Here is an 18,474-nt window from a genome sequence, read left to right as displayed (position 1 = left end):
AAATATCTACACAATTTAAAATTTTTCTTGTAAGAAAACACATACCCTAGAGTCTAACAACCAGTGTTAAAAAAGGATTTTAAATAACTTGATCAACTAACACTTACTAATAAATGAATGCCTACTATGAATGAGAGGCATTTTGATGGGTGCTGTAAAAAGATTAAAAAACATGGTCCCCACCCTATTGCAGCTTACAATGTGAAGGAAGAGAGGCAGGACAAACATATTATGAATACTGCTTATTCAGAGATGACCATTCAGCAACCTCACCCTTCCAGGACATGAAGAACAGAAAACAATGAAGTAGAACACATGGCAGCCAAAACAGAGGTCACAAAGTTCACCCTTAAAGTGCATGTCCTTGGGGGGCGCCTGGGTGGCTCAGTGGGTTAAGCCGCAGCCTTCGGCTCAGGTCATGATCTCAGGATCCTGGGATCGAGTCCCGCATCGGGCTCTCTGCTCAGCAGGGAGCCTGCTTCCTCCTCTCTCTCTCTGCCTGCCTCTCTGCCTACTTATATCTCTCTGTCAAATAAATAAATAAAATCTTTAAAAAAAAAAAAAAAAGGTGCATGTCCTTGGGACACCTGGGTGGCTCAGTGGGTTAAAGCCTCTGCCTTCGGCTCGGGTCATGATCCCAGGGTTCTGGGATGGAGCCCTGCATTGGGCACTCTGCTTAGAAGGAAGCCTGCTTCCTCCTCTCTCTCTCTCTGCCTGCCTCTCTGACTACTTGTGATCTGTGTGTCAAATAAGCAAATAAAATCTATAAAAAAAAATAAAGTGCATGTCCTTTACACACAGGCAAAACAAGGTTAATAAAAGGGACCTTATCAAGTAATCCACTTAGCTTTTACTTAAGCTTGGTAATGTAAAATAATTAATATTGAACATCAGTATTTTTTACATTTAATGAATGGCATATACAATAATACAGTATTAGGGGAACTTGTGTATTATAGGTAGTTTGGAGTTTGTTATTCACCCTCAAATTTTAAATTTGGAGAATCTATTTTTGTCTTCAACTATGTTCAACCTGCACTATGTGGAAGCAATCAATGATGACATCTGACAGCAAATTATACTAGGGTTGCCATCTATGGGCAAAAATATTTGTGTGTCACGAATTTCTCAGATAATATAAAAAAAGGAAAGAGGACTTTTACTCTAATTTTAATCTTTCAAGCTACTAGCTAATGCTCTTTTCACTATTGTTCAATCTTTTCCCTCACCAACAAGGATTACTGATTTTAAATCTCCATTTAAACTATTGCCCTCTCTATAATTTTACCTCCTAAGTCTTAACCAACATCTCCTCAAGCCTTGAAAAAATACTACTTATAGTAACAGTAATACTACAAGTATGCAGTATTAATAGTAATACTACAAGTATGCCTAGCCCTTTCAAGCAAACCTGGAGAACTGCCTGCATCAGGATGGCAACTTAAGCCATCTGGTTTCATCTTCTTCCAACTGCCCAATGAAACAAAAACCAAAAAATGAAGTCCTACAAAATGACTAGAAATTAGAAAAACATTCCATACACACACTGCAAGGTGTTTGGTAGGAAGCAGTCCAGAGAAAGAAGAGTGAAAACAAATGCAAACCTACTGCCAAGCACCACTTTTAAAGAGGAATTTGACCAATGGACACTTATTTAATAAGCATTTAAAATAAGCATCTCTTATACCCTTCCTTAGTAAGAAAGTAAAGGACATAAATCTGACCACTCCCTCCCTGAACATACCTTGAGATTCTAGAAAGTGAGGACTTGAGCGGAAGATCATGTGGTACCCTTTGAGGAGACAGAAAGCTTGGGCTGAGGTATGGGAAGGAAGAGAATGAATCCAGAGTTCTGAGCTGGGTCCAGAGGCTGAGTTGGGACTCGTTAGCACCAGCTGTTGGGAAAAATATGAAGAGGAAATTATTTCTGAACAAAGATAAATCTTCCTATATTCATGCCTATCTTCTGTTTAACAGTTCTGTCCTTTGTCCACAGTAAGTAAATTATCTCTAAGTTGTCAGGGAAAAAGTACATTAACTCCCCCATCCCTTTCACTAAAAAACTGAAAAAATCTTGGTTCATTCTTTAAGAATTCATCTCAACTACCAAGGCCATCAAAAGTTAAGCTGGCAGAAACATCACTAGCTGCAGCAGCTCAACAAAGAGAAAATAATCTGAACAGAGAAACCCTTCCCATCCCCCATCCAACAATGAAAAACAGTAACTACACAAAAGTTTCTACTACCGGAAAAAGGAGGAAGCTTAGGGGATAAAAATAAAGTACTAGTTGGCAATTTCAGTAAGACCTGAAATAATATACTAAAAAAGAAGAAAACTAAGAACATACTGCCATGAAAGAGAGAACAAAGGAGATAGAAGAGAAATAATGATTTTCAAAACAAGAAAAAAGTAACATTTGAGTTTTCGGGTTTTTTTTAAAGACCCGAATTTTCAAAATCAAAGGTTCCTCAAATGCCAGTCAAGATTATTAGTTAGAAAAGAACATAAGACTCAATGTTTACAATTTATCCTCATCAAATTTTTGAGTTTAAATAAAAATGAAATACTACCAAAAAAAAATGTAGCAAAGTAGAGTTACCTAAAAGGGTATTTTTCAACAGCAATGCCAACTTTAATCAGAAATCAATATTAATCAGACATTTTTGGGACGCCTGTGTGGCTCAGTCGGTTAAGCATCTGCCTTCAGCTCAGGCCGTGATCCCAGGATCCTGGGATGGAGTCCCACATCTACCTCCTTGCTCAGCGGAGAGTCTGCTTCTCCCTCTCCCTCTGCCTGCCATTCCCCCTGCCTGTGCTCTCTCTCTGACAATTAAATAAATAAAATCTTTAATAAAAAATAAAATCAGACATTTTACTCAGAGTGACCTTTATAGAGTTCTGAGGAAAACAGAATAACCCAAGAATCAATTCTCTACACAGGAAAATTCAAATGTAAAGGAAAAACACAATTTTAGATGTGTAAAGATTTAGAGACTATACTGCATATGTACTCTTCTGGAATAAAGTTTCAAGTAAATAAGCAAAATCAAATTTCAATCAGAAAAGAAGAACTTAAAAAAGGAAAAATGTGTCATAGAAGAAATATCTGTCAACAATAAAATCTATGAAATAGAAATAAAAGTAAATATTTTGTTAATACAGTTAAGAAATGCAGAAAAGACTGGAATAAGAGACCACTTATGACACAACAAATATGTAAGAGGTCCTTAAAAAAAAAATTAACAATAGGAAACAGGAGACATGAAAATAGCTACAAATTTCTAGATGCTGGAAAGCAGATACATTAGTAAATGACCCTGCAAACACAAGAAAACTTAATCCCAGACAGACTGGGTAATGCTAAAAACTAACCTATTTTAGTTCTGAATCTTCGAAAGGCTTAGGAACTGGCAAGTACCAAGTAACTACGAAAAAAAGAGGAGAAAGCTAAAACAAAGAGAAATTTGGAGAAAGCTGCTTGAGTTCTGGTTTGATGCTAAGATTCCCTTCCCCACTCCGTAAGAAAGGTTACTGCTATTTCCCCACCAAAGCAGATGCCTGCAGGTTTATTCTCTACAGAAAGTACACAGACTCTCTTAAACAGGGGATACCAGACACAGCTGAGAGTGGGTACCATACCAAAAGCCAGAGGGTTAAATGACCATATATGGATGAGACACAAACCCCACCCCAAGCTCACTATTCCCCCTTCTACACTGGACCCTAGACTTACACAGTGCTACTAAAAATATGGTCTGCTGATGGTCCATGAAACATTCCTCACCAGTTCACGACAACATATGTACAGAAACTGAGAGTTAAGCATTTAGAAACTACTATAGCAACTTTACAGAGTTAAGTTTCTATCTGTTGAATCAAACAATAAAAATGTTGACTTGTATTTTATATGCCTTCATTTTTAAAATTTCATTTTCTGAAATACACAAAATAAAAATCTGTACATGACCAGGAAGAAAGTATATAACTTCCAATTTACTTCTAGAAATGTATCCTAAAGGTTATAAGCAGTTTCAATGAAGCATTGCTTACAGAAATCACAAAATCAAAAATAACAAAATGTCCACCAATAAATAATGGTATTTTCGTTCAGTGGAATATTATTCAATTTAAAAAACAATGTAAACCTGTATTTATTTATTTATTTATTTATTTTTAAAGATTTTATTTATTTATTCGACAGAGAGAGATCACAAGTAGGCAGAGAGAGAGGAGGAAGCAGGCTCCCCGCTGAGCAGAGAGCCCGATGCGGGACTTGATCCCAGGACCCTGAGATCATGACCCGAGCCGAAGGCAGCGGCTCAACCCCCTGAGCCACCCAGGCGCCCTAAACCTGTATTTATTAATTGGAAGATATTCAAGATGCATTTAATAAAAAAAGTAAACAGCAGACATATTAGGAGTTAATTTGTTCAAATACTGAAAAGTCGGGCCCATACAAACTCATAGTAAAATCAAGATTAGGGACACCTAGGTGGCTCAGTTGGTTAAGCAACTGCCTTCAGCTCAGGTCATGATCCTGGAGCCCTGGGATCAAGTCCCACATTGGGCTCCCTGCTCAGCAGGGAGGCTGCTTCTCCCTCTGACCCTCTCCCTTCTCATGCTCTCTCTCTCAATTTCTCTTTCAAGTAAATAAAATCTTTTCTAAAAAAAAGGAGTCAAGAGTACACATTTAAAAGTGTTTATCATGATTACTGGTCATCCTTAGGTGTTTCTTAATATGCTGTCCTTGGATCACTACAGCCTCCACACTGGCAAACTTATCACAGCACAAGCAAACAGCTTACATTTGGATGTGTCGAAAATGACCTTCTGCCTCTAGACTATACTGTTATGAAACTTTATCCAAAAAAGGCATGAAACCATGAAAATTCTGAAATTCTCAAGCAGAGCAAGTGAATTCTGTGGTAAACCAACTGAGTTTTTTTCTGAACAACCTGATGTAAATCGGTAAAACTGATGCTAGCAAAAAGTTGAGGAATGTTGACACTAAAGGTGGAAATCAAAACAAAATAGGCATCATTCAACATTGTACATGGTACCCAGTACATCAGTACTGCATCAGTACACAGATAAACAATCATACCCATGCAGAGAGGACTGTACAATAGCCAGAAAGTTACTGGCAAACATTATACTCAGAGAATAAAAAATTATGCTATGTTACTCATGGTATATAAATTCATGCTATTGAGAGGTCATTTTTTTTTTTTTTTAATTTAACAGTTAATCTGTGAGCCTTGAGGATACCTTAAAAAGTAAGTAAAGGACGCTGGCACCACCAGAGTAAGTTATGAGTGCAGTGTTCTTATACAAATATAAAGCTGTTATGTTTCCTGATCTTAGTACATCATTAAAAGAAAAAAATTTAAATAAAAAGAAATTAAAATTTCTTTAAAAAGATAAATAGCAAAAACTATAACACTGATCTAAATTTGACGATTATTTTTCTATCAGGTGTCCCCTGCTTTATGAAAGTTTGCTTTTCAAAAGTTTGCATTATACCACTTCACTTACAAACCTACAGTAGTATGTTTTTTGCTAACCAAAAGAAATCCAAAGAGAGTTTCTGTTTTTTAAAAAAACAACACTAAAACAAACAAAAAAACAAAATCAGTGTTCAGCCTCTGTTTTGCAGCAATCTGTTACAGAGGCAGCTGCAGCCCAAGCAGTGAGAATGGCTCCGCCAAGCTCCTTCCCCAGGAACTACAGGTCAGTATGTCAGCATCAGGAGGCCAGAGCTTCAAACTGTGTCTGTGAGCATCTGTGCTTTATCTCAATTATTCTGGCCTCCCAGCAAGATGTGCCTCCTAACGTACCAGAAAAGCCTAAGACTAAGGTTATTTTGGGGGTCTGAGAATACTCAAAAACTTTCCACATGAATTAGTGCTAACTGCTTCTTTGCTTTATACCATTTCAACTTATAAAAGGTTTCCTAAGAATGCTCTATTTTCAGATAGTGGGGGAAATCTTTATAGTACAGAAAGAAATGAACAGCAAGGAAAACGCTGAACTATTTTTACATCAGCTATGTATATTACTCTTCAATAAAGTACTGGTTTTCATCCGACAAAACTTTATTCAGATTTTTTTTTTGATGCTATCTTTAATAGTTTTAATACTGACATTATATAGAATATATAAAATGAATTGGAGTAATTTCCACCATTTCATCTCTGGAATAGTTCACTAAACATGAGAACTGCCTACTCCTTAAAATTAAACAACTGTACCAAAATACCATATAGGCCTAATACCTCTTTGGATTTTAGCCCTTACAAAACTCTGAAAGGTCTTCCATGATTTCTGGGCTCTTGGGGTTTTCTACTGCTTCAATTATTTTTCTCAATTCATATTTTCCCTGAAAATAACCAATTTCCTTCACATTGTCTAAGTATACTCCCTTATACCTCACTTTTAACAGCCTATTGTACAGAAATAAAAGCACAACCTATGTAACAGTATCCCTTAAATATCCATGCGTAGGAGAATGATTAAGTAAATTATGGAACATTTACCCACCTGAAAACATTAAAAACAAGAAGGTTTATGTATTAAATTGACTTAGATTTTATTGTGAATTTTTGTTTTGTTTTATTTTAAAATAAGGAAGTTACAGATGAAAACATGTAATACATTCCTCTATAAGGAGGAAAGATCCTCATTTTCATGTCAGGAGCAAAGATACTATAGGGCTATGTTTGTATAGGCATAGACAAATCTACAGAAAGTTACCTCTCAATCTAAATTAAGTAAGTTAGATTTCTTAACAACAAGTTAAATTTCTTAGGGAATGACAGCATAGCAAAGCAAAAGACAAACGTATCCAAACAGCTGGGGGAGAAATCATCAACTCTCCTAAGTACTCTAAGTGAAACCAAGAGGACAATGTTACTACCGCCAAGTCTTTACTGAGGCTTGTGTCTACTCTTGCCCTTGAATTCTAAGAAATCTTATATCCTTAAAATAATTCCTCCTTTTACAGCTCATGATGACTTAAACTACTTTAAGCTAGTTCTATTACTTGTAACCAGACTCTTAAGACATTAAGTTGAAAGATCAATGTTGACTGCCTTTAATTCACAAAAAGGTAGGTTTCGTGATGATCGTTTAAAGAGCAGTAGACTTAAACTTGCACAAAAGGAGCAAAGGCTACCTAGAGCAGAAAAAAAGAGTAATATTGGAAGAAAAGCATTTTTCTCCCATGGCACTGTGGGATCTAGATGACAGAGAAAACGTATAATGGGGAGGTTAAGTGAGAACAGACTACAGAGGACAGATTTGAACTTGAAATGAAAGGTAACCAGGAGCCATGGTGAGTTCATGAGCAGAGAGAAGTTATAAAAGCAGTATTTTAGAAATATTATTAGAATGGTACTAGAAAGCAAGATATATTGGAAACAATAAAAATAGAAGTCAGAAAATTTAGAGGACTAACTGACAAATCCAAATAGAAAGCGAGGAACCAGAGAACTGGCAATGTTAACATAGGTTAGGAATTGCAGAGAAATTTTAAAAAGATGATTCCCAAAGTGAAATGCCAAGGATAAGAAACAACTGAATAGAGTACAGTAAATCAAAAAGCACCATTCCTAGAGTTTCATTTGCTTTCTACAACAGATTACAAAGCAAAGACATTCTATAGTCTTCAGCTTTATTGAAATGATATAAAAAGAATCTATATGCTCTTTATTAAATTCTTGTTGCTTAAGCATTGAAGAACTAAAAAAACTCTGATTTTAGCTTCCCCTAATTTGTAACTCAGCATGTAGCTCTATAACCTAACGTCACATCACAAAGACCGAAGGACTAATATAATTAGCCATTATTTTGTATAACAATTTCATTCCTTGAGTCATCGAATTCTTTTCTACAGAGATAACTGAATTCAAAACACTCATATGAATATATAACTAGAAATAAAACAAAAGAAGCATGCAGCAAGAAGAGCTTACTGAAAAAACCTAAGGTTCTGCCTAAGAGGGATCTAGAAGAAAATTACAAAAAAACCTAAAACTTCGTTTAAAAGCAGAAACTTATAGTGCCTTCAAAATAATAATCTTTTCATGACGTGAAACACATTCTGGGCTTACTTTTTTTGGTAGCTGCTTCAAGTTTTTAAAAAGTTTATCTGTAGGGGTAATATTTATCATATTTTAAGTGAAAGAATACATTTTGTAGAATTAATAGATATAATAAAAGGCAGCTCTCGCCAAATCATGGCCTAATAAGCAACTTAAACACAGAAAAGAGAAATGAAGAGCTAAATATGCTAATGTAATTAAGGACAGATACAGAGAGATTCAAAATGCTAGGATACATGTGAGCCATGTACCACTCAGGTAGGCTGGTAACACTGATTGGTATACAATTATGAAGGAGTCCCAAATCAAAGGTCCCAAATCAAAAGTTAAAATATAGAAGCAGTTCCTGGTTCAGGTTAATCTTCTTTCTTATTACTGACACAATGACTACATATATAGTGTACAGTGCCCAATATTTAAAGATGTTTTCCACTCCCCTATACATACACCTTTATTCACTTTTTTATCCTATTTCCTTTCACCAGGCTTGTCATCCCCTTCTATCTTCTCAATACTGGTTGAACTTCCTTTCTAAATCTATCTCCTATAGGGACATGAAACCTGCAATACACACAAATCTCTCCCTTCTCTGAATATCCATTTAAAGTACAACCATTGCTCACCATTTCATTATGCTGCTTTATAGTCACAACGTTTCATTTTTAAGTTTTACCTCCCAAGGTAATTCATAATCTTCTTAAAGGCAAGTTCTATTTTATATTTTTCATTTATCCCTCACAAAAACCAAGACTATTGGTACACAGGGTCCTAACACACTCCTGACGCATTTATTCTTTTACTTGCAACCAAAATATCTGACTTCCGTGACTTTAGATTAAATTACTTTATAGCAAATGCTACAGGTCATGTAAACTTTTTTGCTGTAATGGAATTTGACTTCACACACACACATGCACGCACTCTATCAGCCCTTCAGAAATCACATTTTCAGTATGTGGAAACTGGGAGAAAAATCAGAAGTAATCCACCCAAAGTAAAACAGAAACCACTCAATTTAGTATGGGAAGGAGAAAGATTATTTCATCTCTTGTGCTTTTCTTCTGTCATTTTGCTGTGGCAATGATGTAGATCAGGCAGATTTTACTTAAGATTTTGGAACCCACGGTGCGGGGAATAGAAAAATTTATGGCTATCTGACTGGGACAACACGCATCAACATGTTTCCCATTTACCCTCAGCGTCCCACAATAATACAAACTATACAATTTTTCTCTGGCCCCCAAAATCACCTGTCTCTGACAGAAGCAAATTCTACTTCCCAGGCTTCCCCACATTAGTAATATAGCACCACAATCCATACAGTTACTCATCTCAGAAGTCAAGGAATCATCCTGCATCCTCTTTCCCCTACTCCCACGCTAATCCATAAGCAAGACCTGTCAATTCCATCCCCAAAAAACATCTTGAATTCTTCTTCTCTCCATCTCTACTGTCATCATCTCAGTCCACTGTCATCTGTAACTTGGATTAAAATAACCTTCTAAATGGCATTCACACTTCCCTCTTGCCCACCACCTTCCTCCGAATCCATTCTCCACACAGGAGCAAACGTGATCTTATTATAAAATAGATCACTATGCTCCCTGCTTTAAAATCTGCAGTGGCTTCCCAAAGCACTTAAAATAAAATTTAATCTCTGCCAAGGCTTACAAGGAGCAGTGACATCTGGTACTGTAACCTCCTTTTTAAACTTCACCTCACACCACTCTCCTCATCTGTAACTATAACTCCAGCAAGCTACCACAGATAGTCTCTCAGTTCCTCAAATACTCTTTTCCTATCTCGGGCCTTTGCACCTGCTATTCCCTGCTTGAACTGTTCTTTCTATTCTTCAAATGGCTAGATCTTTCTCATCTTTTAGGTCTCAGCTCAAATATCATCACCTCAAGAAAGGCCTTCCCCAACCTATAAAGCATCACTTCTCAAAAAGAAAAAAATTATTCCCTATCTAAACCTCTTGCATTTCTTTTTTGTAACACTCTGGGAATATTTTATGTATTTGCCAGTTTATTTTCTATCTGTCTCCACCACTGGAATAAAAGCTGTATAAACACAAGGAACACATCTGTCATGTTTTTTGCTGTATCACCAACATCTGGCATAGTGTTGACCATGTAGCTAGCACCAAATCTGTGCCAGTCTCTCTTCGAAACACTGAAAATACAGCAGTGAATAAGACAGACAAAAATCCCTCACCTCATGGACATTACACTCTGCTAGTTATTTAGGTGATAAAGTAAGTAAATTATTTAATATATTCAAACTTCCCAAGTGCTACAGAGAAAAATAAAGCAGAGAAAAACAGGCAGAACTAGAGAGTTGCAATTAATGTAAAGTCAGGTAGCCCTCATTTGAAAAAGTCTTATTTGAGCCAAGATCCTAAGAAGTGGAGGCAGAAAGCATTCCGAGAGAAGAAAATAGTAAGTGCTAACACTGAGTGTAGAGTGTGCCTAACATGTTCAGAGACTAGGAAGAATGTCAGTATGACTGAAACAGAAAACACTAGAGGGAAAGCAGTAGGAGATGAAGTCAAAGAAGTAATGGAACTGGAACAAGGCCTGAGGGACACCAAAAAGACTCTGGTTTTACTATAAATGAGATGGGAAGCTACTGGAGCACTTGGGGTAGAGAAATAACATAAGCTGAATGATTTTTTTAGAGATCAATTTGGCTGCAATGTTAAGAACAGAGTATCTGGGAAGGAGGTAAGAGTGAAAGCCAGAAGACCAGTTCAGAGATAATTATACTACAAATGTCAGGAGAGAGATATGGTGACATGAGACAATGGTGGTGACTTTGGTGGAGACAATGAGGCATGGTTAGATGGTGGATATGCTGTGATGACCTAGCCAAAAGATATGCTGACAGACTAAATCTGGTCTGTGAAGAGAGAGGGTGTGTTAAGGATTAACTCTTAAAGTCCTAACATCAGCAACCGGAAGAAATGAATTGCTATTTATTAATATAGAAAGACTATTTGAAAACACTAAGTATAAAAAGTATATCAGAGTTCAGTTTTAGCCATACAGAATTTGAGAGATCTAGTTGATATTCAAGTGAAAATGTGGATGTGTAGCTGAACAGAGAATACACAGACCTTGGGGTAAAATAAAATTTTTGGAGTCACTGGGGTGTGTATATATTTATGTATTCAGAACTGAATAAAATCACCAAGGAATAAGTACACACGGAGAGAAGTCTAAGGGCTAAGCCTCAAGATACTACAACATTTATAGTAAAAAGAGAAGAAAAAACCAACTAGTAAGAATGGAAGGAATGACCAGTGAGTAAGTTAGGAGAGTGGTATCCTGAAAGCAAAGTAAAGAGTTTCCCAGATCAGGGACTGATCAACTCTGTCAAGCAAGATCAGGAGTGAGAACTGACAACTGGATTTAATGTCAAGACCACTGGTGACATAGACTAGCCCTGTAGAAGGGCTGACTAGCACAGATTTAAGAGGAAATGGGAAGAAAGGAAGTGGAGATGAATACAGACAACTCTTTTAAGGAGTTTTAGTATAAAAAAACCAAGACAAGAACTGAAGTAGTGTTATTTTCTTGTTTTGTTTTTTAAAACTGGGAGAAATTACACTGAAAAACTGATGATGAAGGAGAAAAAACAGAGCAGCAGTAGTAATGTCCTTCCCAGGATGAGAAGGCGTAGGATCTACTGAACAAGTGGAAGAGGTGAACTTAGAAAATAATAAAATAATTGATCTATAGTTACTACAGAGGAGGATAATGGGAAAATGTGAGCATGAGAAGCTGTCGAATGAAATGCCTCATTAAGTCTATGATAGGTGGTCCACAGCCAACAGCCTGTGGGCCAAATGTAGCCTGCTGCCTTTTTTTGTAAATTAAGTATCATTAGAACATAGCCACATTCATTCATTTACATATTGCCTATGGCTGCTATCATGTTACAATAGCATAGGATAGGCCCAAAGAAACCACCTTGCCCACAAAACCTAAAATATATACTATCTGGCCATTTACAGCAAAAGTTTGCCAAACCTGGTAAATAGGAATGTTCCAAATGTTAACTCTTTTGAGTTGAAGATCAGCTAACTGGTTATTGAATAAAGAAGGTTAAGAAGACAACAGCATTTAATGGAAGAATTAACCTACATATCATTCCTAGTATCTGGAGCTCAAAACAAGTATTATTATGAGTAATCAAACATTAATTTCATTCTTTATCTCTCTCAGAATGTTTTTACATCTACTGCAACATTAGTTTTGAACTGGCTGTATCTCTACAGGAAGGATATGGTTTTGACAGTTACTATGAGATCTCTCAAAAAAAGGGGACAAATAAAAAGAAAAAACCAATTTTATATATATTATATGCATATAACATATAAAACAGAACAGCACTGTAGGTTAATGACTGTGTTTTTTTTTTTTAATTTCAAGGCAGAGAAATATAACAAGATCTTTTCCACAAGTAAATTTCCATCACTGGATTACACTTAATTTGTATCTTAGCATCACAAAAAGTGGCATCACACTTAAAAGAAATATAAACATTTTATTCAAAGAAATCCCTACCTTATCAGAAAAGAAAATATGTTTGGCTTTCCAAATGCCTCACACATGAATTTACCTATAATACTCAACCTTGTATCTCAGTACCTTTCACTCCCCCAAAATACATTTGTTACAGTCAAACCAACCTCCACGCCATCTTGATCAGCCCTCAGTCATTTTCAACTCCATCCTTTCCCCAATTATTCCATGCCTAACAAAACTTGATTCATAAGTTAAAACCCATTTGCTGTGATACTTCCTTCAAGAAACCTGCCAGTCCCTCACTAATTTCTTTTCTATCAGAACTCAGACTTAAAATCCATACCATACAATCATGCATTCATTTATCTGCTGTTTGTATTATTTCATATATGTTAATCTGGGTTCCTTAAATAAACTATAAGCCCTCTGAAGGCAAAGAATTCCTTTTATTCTTTCATATTACTAAAATGCTGGCACAGCACTAATTACTCTGAACACACACTTATTGATTGGTGTAACCTAAATCTATAAAAACATGCTACATTAAAGGAAGTCCACCATCCACTCAGCTAGCAGGTAAAATGCTTGACTATCCAGACAGTTGCACATACTTGTACATTGCAGACACTCAACAAATGTTTGTATGTTGAATGAAGGACTGAATATATACATGAATGATGAGTGATGGGAATCTTTCATAAGGTGGAAGAAAAGGGGAAACTGTGGATGGATATGATCAATGTGAAGCCACAGATCCTAAATGGATTAGGGCCAAATATCCATTAGAACATTTTCTGCTGCAATCCAATTCAAACTATTTTATATACAAAATTTTGGCACAGAGGATGGGGAAGGACACCATGGTAACTGACAGAATCAAAAGAAAACCACAGATACTCTTAACCATTGTCTCTAGAACTGAAACTGGCATGCTATTGCCACCCGTCTCCCATTTCCATATGGCTTCAACTTTTTCCTACTATAGATGGGGTCCTCATACATGTGGGGAAGAATGTCACTAACACCCTACCCCATTAGTAACTTTAGAGAAAAGGGAAGATCTTTCTCTTAGGATTCATACATCAATTCCAAAGAAGGATTCTTAATTATCAAGATTCTGCTTAACAGGCCATCACTATTTCAATAGGGATGACTAGGCTTGGGTTATAAGACTATATGATTGGCCTACTAACCACTCATAATAGGGGAGAGATGGCTCCCCAAACGAAGAGATACTGAGTTGATAAAATTAATATGCAGCTGACCCTTGAACAAGACAGCTTTGAACCACGCAGGTCCACTTGCACACAGATTTTTTTGATACAGTATAGTACTATAAATATATTTTTCTCTTCCTTATGATTTTAATAACATTTGCTCTTCTCTAGACTACTTTACTATCATGTTATTAAGAACACAGTATCTAATATATATAACAACATGTTAATCAAATATTCATGATATCAGTAAGTCTTCCAGTCAACAGAGGGATTATAGTAATTAAGTTTTAAAGAAGTCAAAAGAATACATGCAGATTTTCAACTGCGTAGGGGGTCAGTTTCCCTAATCCCTGTGTTGTTCAAGGTCAACAAATACATATTTCTTTTTCTACCAGCTATAACCTTTTTTTTTTTTTTTTAAAGATTTTTATTTATTTATTTGACAGAGAGAAATAACAACTAGATGGAGAGGCAGGCAGAGAGAGAGAGAGGGAAGCAGGCCCCTGCTGAGCAGAGAGCCCGATGCGGGACTTGATCCCAGGACCCTGAGATCATGACCTGAGCCGAAGGCAGCGGCTTAACCCACTGAGCCACCCAGGAGCCCATACCAGCTATAACCTTTTAACAACTCAATTTTAATTAGGAATCAGTGATGATTTTACCACACTGTGAAATTATTTGAATTTCTGTGAAACCAGTATTTTTTAGCTATTACCATTTCTTGAAATGAGACCCAGGTGAAACCTACTTAATTATCCTAAGCGTCAAGTCATGCAACTTCATTCTGATATTCTGATATCTGTTTCATGCAGTCAAACCAATAGTGATTTTAAAATTTAGTCAGACTTTGCTCACAATTTTTAAGATGGAATAATCCAAATCATTTTGGTCAGTCATCATAGAGCAGCCTCTTGTTTACTTCATTACTTGAAGTTTTCATTCTTCATCATATTACTTTTTCTGAGAGTTGGATCAAACACAGTAAAGAAAATTCTTAGCTCTCAGCATTTACTTTATTCAGGAACAACACAGTACCCATGTGAACCTAACTCAGTAAGAGGGCAAACAGATGTTATGTAGGAAGCAATTACATATATAAATGAACACAGGTAAGTAGCCAGTATCTAAACTTTGCCACTCTCTACTCACTGTACTGAGTTGTTAGACATTAACTTCTAATAAAATAAAACATTCCTGACTTTGTGAAAAATGACCCTGAAAACAAAGTTATCCTCTAGAAAAACTAATGGCAAAACATTGTTATGATTACTGAAGTAATAACTTAAGTTGGTTTAGTCTACTTCAGCTATTTCAGTAGTTATGTAAATAATCTTAGTTCTAATTTAGGGTTATATTTATGGGTACACTTACTGTATTTGGTGAGAGGAATTATATGATAACTGTGGTATCCCAGTACCTATCCAAAACAAACAGTAAGAGACACTTGTGTTTCAAGGGTAGATAAACCATGTTTTTGTACAAGGGTACAATATTTTCCACTAAGTATGCAAACAAAGCTTTCCTTATAATACCATGGATTTGATGGCAGATTTTTTTTTTTTTTCCTTCTTTCTGTTCACACCAGAATATTCAAAAGATTGCCTTCAGGAAACCAGTCATAACTCCACAGTGATTCCCAAGTACCTTTTCTGACTCATAATGTAGATGCCATTAATCATAATATAAATATATTTCAGCTTTTCTTTAGGTGCATTACTTTGCACTTATTAGAGCAAAACACAAACACTGTTCTGGTCATTTATACAACTTCAAAACATCTTTCTACCATATGTAACCCCATCGTTCATTACCCAGAAGACTTTAATGCTGTCTTAATATTTAGAAGAATATAGTTAAAACTATCATTACCTCAATAATGGAGTATTAAATAATATACTACAAAACCAAAAAGACCTTTTTTGCTTACATTAAAAGAAAACCTGTAAGTATTTTAGGTATTTTAGTATTTTAGTATATAGGCCAAAAATAAAACTATAGGAAACTTATGTATACATTAAGTATTTTACTTTATTTTGTCCAATATCAAAACATATTAACTTACTACTTAATAGACTACATGCTGTAATACTTCAATCTTTACCATACCTCCTTCTTCAAGGAACAAAAGGCACGCAATTTAATGCTTGGACAAAGCCACAATCAGGAACAGTGATCAAAAGAGACGATATCTGGAAATGAAGACCAAGATTTTAAAACTGACTGTAAAACCTGTTGTAAGAATGTTTTTATACTCTTGATTCAATTATGCTTCATATTATGTGTTTAAATTTAAAAGGAAAAAGAAAACCTTCTCCACTTCTGGCCCATAACCCATCATTGCTACTCCATGATAACACAACATAAATTTATAAAAATCACAAAACTCAAAGTTTAGAAGGGAGGTTAGGCTCAATCTAGTTCACTTTCTTTGTTTATTTCAAGATCAGGAAAATGAATCTTGCCAAAAAAATCACAAACCTAGAACAATCTAGATCTGATTCCAAGCCAGATATCCTACTACCACTACCACCATACTACCTCTTTATACTCACTTGTGCTTTCTAACATCCCATGAAAATTGCTTACCATGTAAAGCCAACACCCCTATACAGAACTAAAACTTTTAGAGCCTACACACCTGGAATCAGATAATAAAAATTTCAACTTCACCACAATTCTTTCCTTCTCCTTATAGTGCTTTATCACAAAACTTCTGGTAGAGTCCCTGAAGATAACTGAGCAAGACTCAAAACTTTCATCATCCCCTCCCCTCCCACAAAAGGTTGTATTAAGTGATCTAAAGCAGACAATACTTCCATAAGAACAACTCCAAACAGAAAAGTAACAATAAAAGTACATTAAAGGACATGTTTAAAGTACATTCTGGAGTCAAATTGTGTATTTATGCTAAAATATATCTTCTGGAATGCTTCAAGATACAAAAACTTGGAACCACATAACACTATAAAGAAAGAACAGAATAGGATTTAAAGTGTGATAATAATTTCTAAAAAAAAAACTCAACCATTTAAAAGTTCATACATATTGATGCACAGATAGGTATTCACTGTGGTTGTATATTCTTTTACCCTTCCATAAAAACAGATATAACATTTTGAACTGACATTGATTCTTACTTTCACTGCAACAATAAGGAATAGTCTGGATGTGCAAAACAGGTCAGATACCTGCATTTTTTCCCTCCCTCCCCTTTTGTTAACAATTTTCTACACTTGGGGCTCATCTTATTTATAAGAATTTTAACAAAAATGAACGTGGTCTACTATGCTTACCATCCTCATGAAATGCTAATAGCCTGAAAAATGTTAACCCAATGCAATGTCTTCCTTTATAAGTATCAGAAACATACAGTTTTGCTAAAAGATAATAAATTCATTTCTATGGATTTGCAGCTAAAACTTTGAAAAATGTCAGGTTATTTCACTCCCTCAACTTAAATGGTTTCTATCTGTTCAACCTGAGAATACTAACTTTAAGGTACACTCAAATCAGATCCCTGGCTGCATAAAAAAACAAAAAAACAGTAAACTAAACCTAACACAGTCACTCAAGTTAATGAAATTCCTATCCTGATGTACAGTTTAGTGTCTTTTTCACCACTGCTATAACCAAAGTTCAGCATTCTTACGAATTCCTTAAATATTGACTTATTTTATTTTTCTGGTGTTTTTTAGACTTTTGATATCCAAACATACCCAACGAATGTTTTGGCTACAATAGCTCACAAATACTAAACGACCCCCCCCCCCCGAATTAAGCAAAACTGAACCTAAACTTTTGTATTCTGAACCTTAAAGCTACCCTGTTTTGTTGGTCTACTTAAAAGAGTTACAACATTTCACCTTATATACATTCACCCTATATATTCTCCATTACCATATCCATCTAGGAAGAGACTGTCTACTTGACAATGAGGACACCATGTTAAGAACAGCCTCAAAATGGACCCTACAAGTGAGAAAGCCAGTTACAAAGAAATCCATCGGCCACTGGGTGTGGTTGGGGTCTGCAAGAAGGGCGCCTTTGGCCAACTCTGTGGAGGAGGGAGCGCGCGCCAGAGAGCTGAGCGTAGATGCAAGAAAAGACCTCCAATGACCAGAGACTGGACCCACAATGGGGACGCCGTCGAGTCGGACACCCGTGGGCCCGCGAATCTACGGCTCGATGGGTGCGGTCGCAGCAGTACCCATGCTGTCTCCACCAGCCCCGAAATGCGCCGAGTGGGTGCTTCGAGCGCCGCGCGCCCCGCTCCGTCCCAAACACCGCGCCCGATCCGCCCCTTCCTCCGGGGTTCGGCTCCCCTCGGGCGCGCGGAGGCACACGGTCGCCGCGCTACCGCTCCAGCTCCTAGGCTGTGGAAGAAGCAAAGTTCAAAAGGCCCGAGCGTAGTGCAAACCCAGCTAAGAAGAGGAAGGGTTAGCTCTAGCAGCCTGCAGGAGCGCTGAGTAAAAGAGGCGACTTCTCTAGAAAAACTTTGCGGCAAGTTAGGCGGAAGCGCTGAATAGCCGGGACTATTTAGCAGGCGCTTCCTATCACAAGAGGCGGAACCATGAGCCGGTTCAGGGGACCCTGACACCCCCCACAAACTCGCATTTTGC

The 18,474-nt window shown here is 36.6% G+C and overlaps 1 protein-coding gene across 32 annotated transcripts in view; it reads right to left on the bottom strand.

The window, feature by feature from the left end:
* The window catches only part of ZNF518A (zinc finger protein 518A), a 28,035-nt gene that overhangs the window by 8,998 nt on the left and 563 nt on the right, over positions 1 to 18,474 (bottom strand). For 5 of the 32 annotated variants that reach the window (XM_082722046.1, XM_082722056.1, XM_082722063.1 and 2 more), the window contains exons 2-5: positions 15,962 to 16,044; positions 15,227 to 15,272; positions 14,711 to 14,815; positions 1,745 to 1,895 (exon numbers count right to left, since the gene is read on the bottom strand). The gene's annotated coding sequence lies outside the window, so the exon portion shown is untranslated. Of the gene's footprint in view, positions 1 to 1,744; positions 1,896 to 3,373; positions 3,427 to 14,710; positions 14,816 to 15,226; positions 15,273 to 15,961; positions 16,045 to 16,493; positions 17,733 to 17,752; position 18,474 lie in introns of those variants that run through there. The other 27 variants (XM_082722073.1, XM_082722074.1, XM_082722066.1 and 24 more) reach the window with 18 other exon arrangements.

Source organism: Mustela nivalis, assembly GCF_964662115.1.
Source record: "Mustela nivalis genome assembly, chromosome: 2".
Taxonomy (NCBI): domain Eukaryota; kingdom Metazoa; phylum Chordata; class Mammalia; order Carnivora; family Mustelidae; genus Mustela; species Mustela nivalis.
The sequence above is the reverse complement of the archived record's forward strand: the minus strand, read 5'-3'. Positions and strand labels throughout refer to the sequence as shown.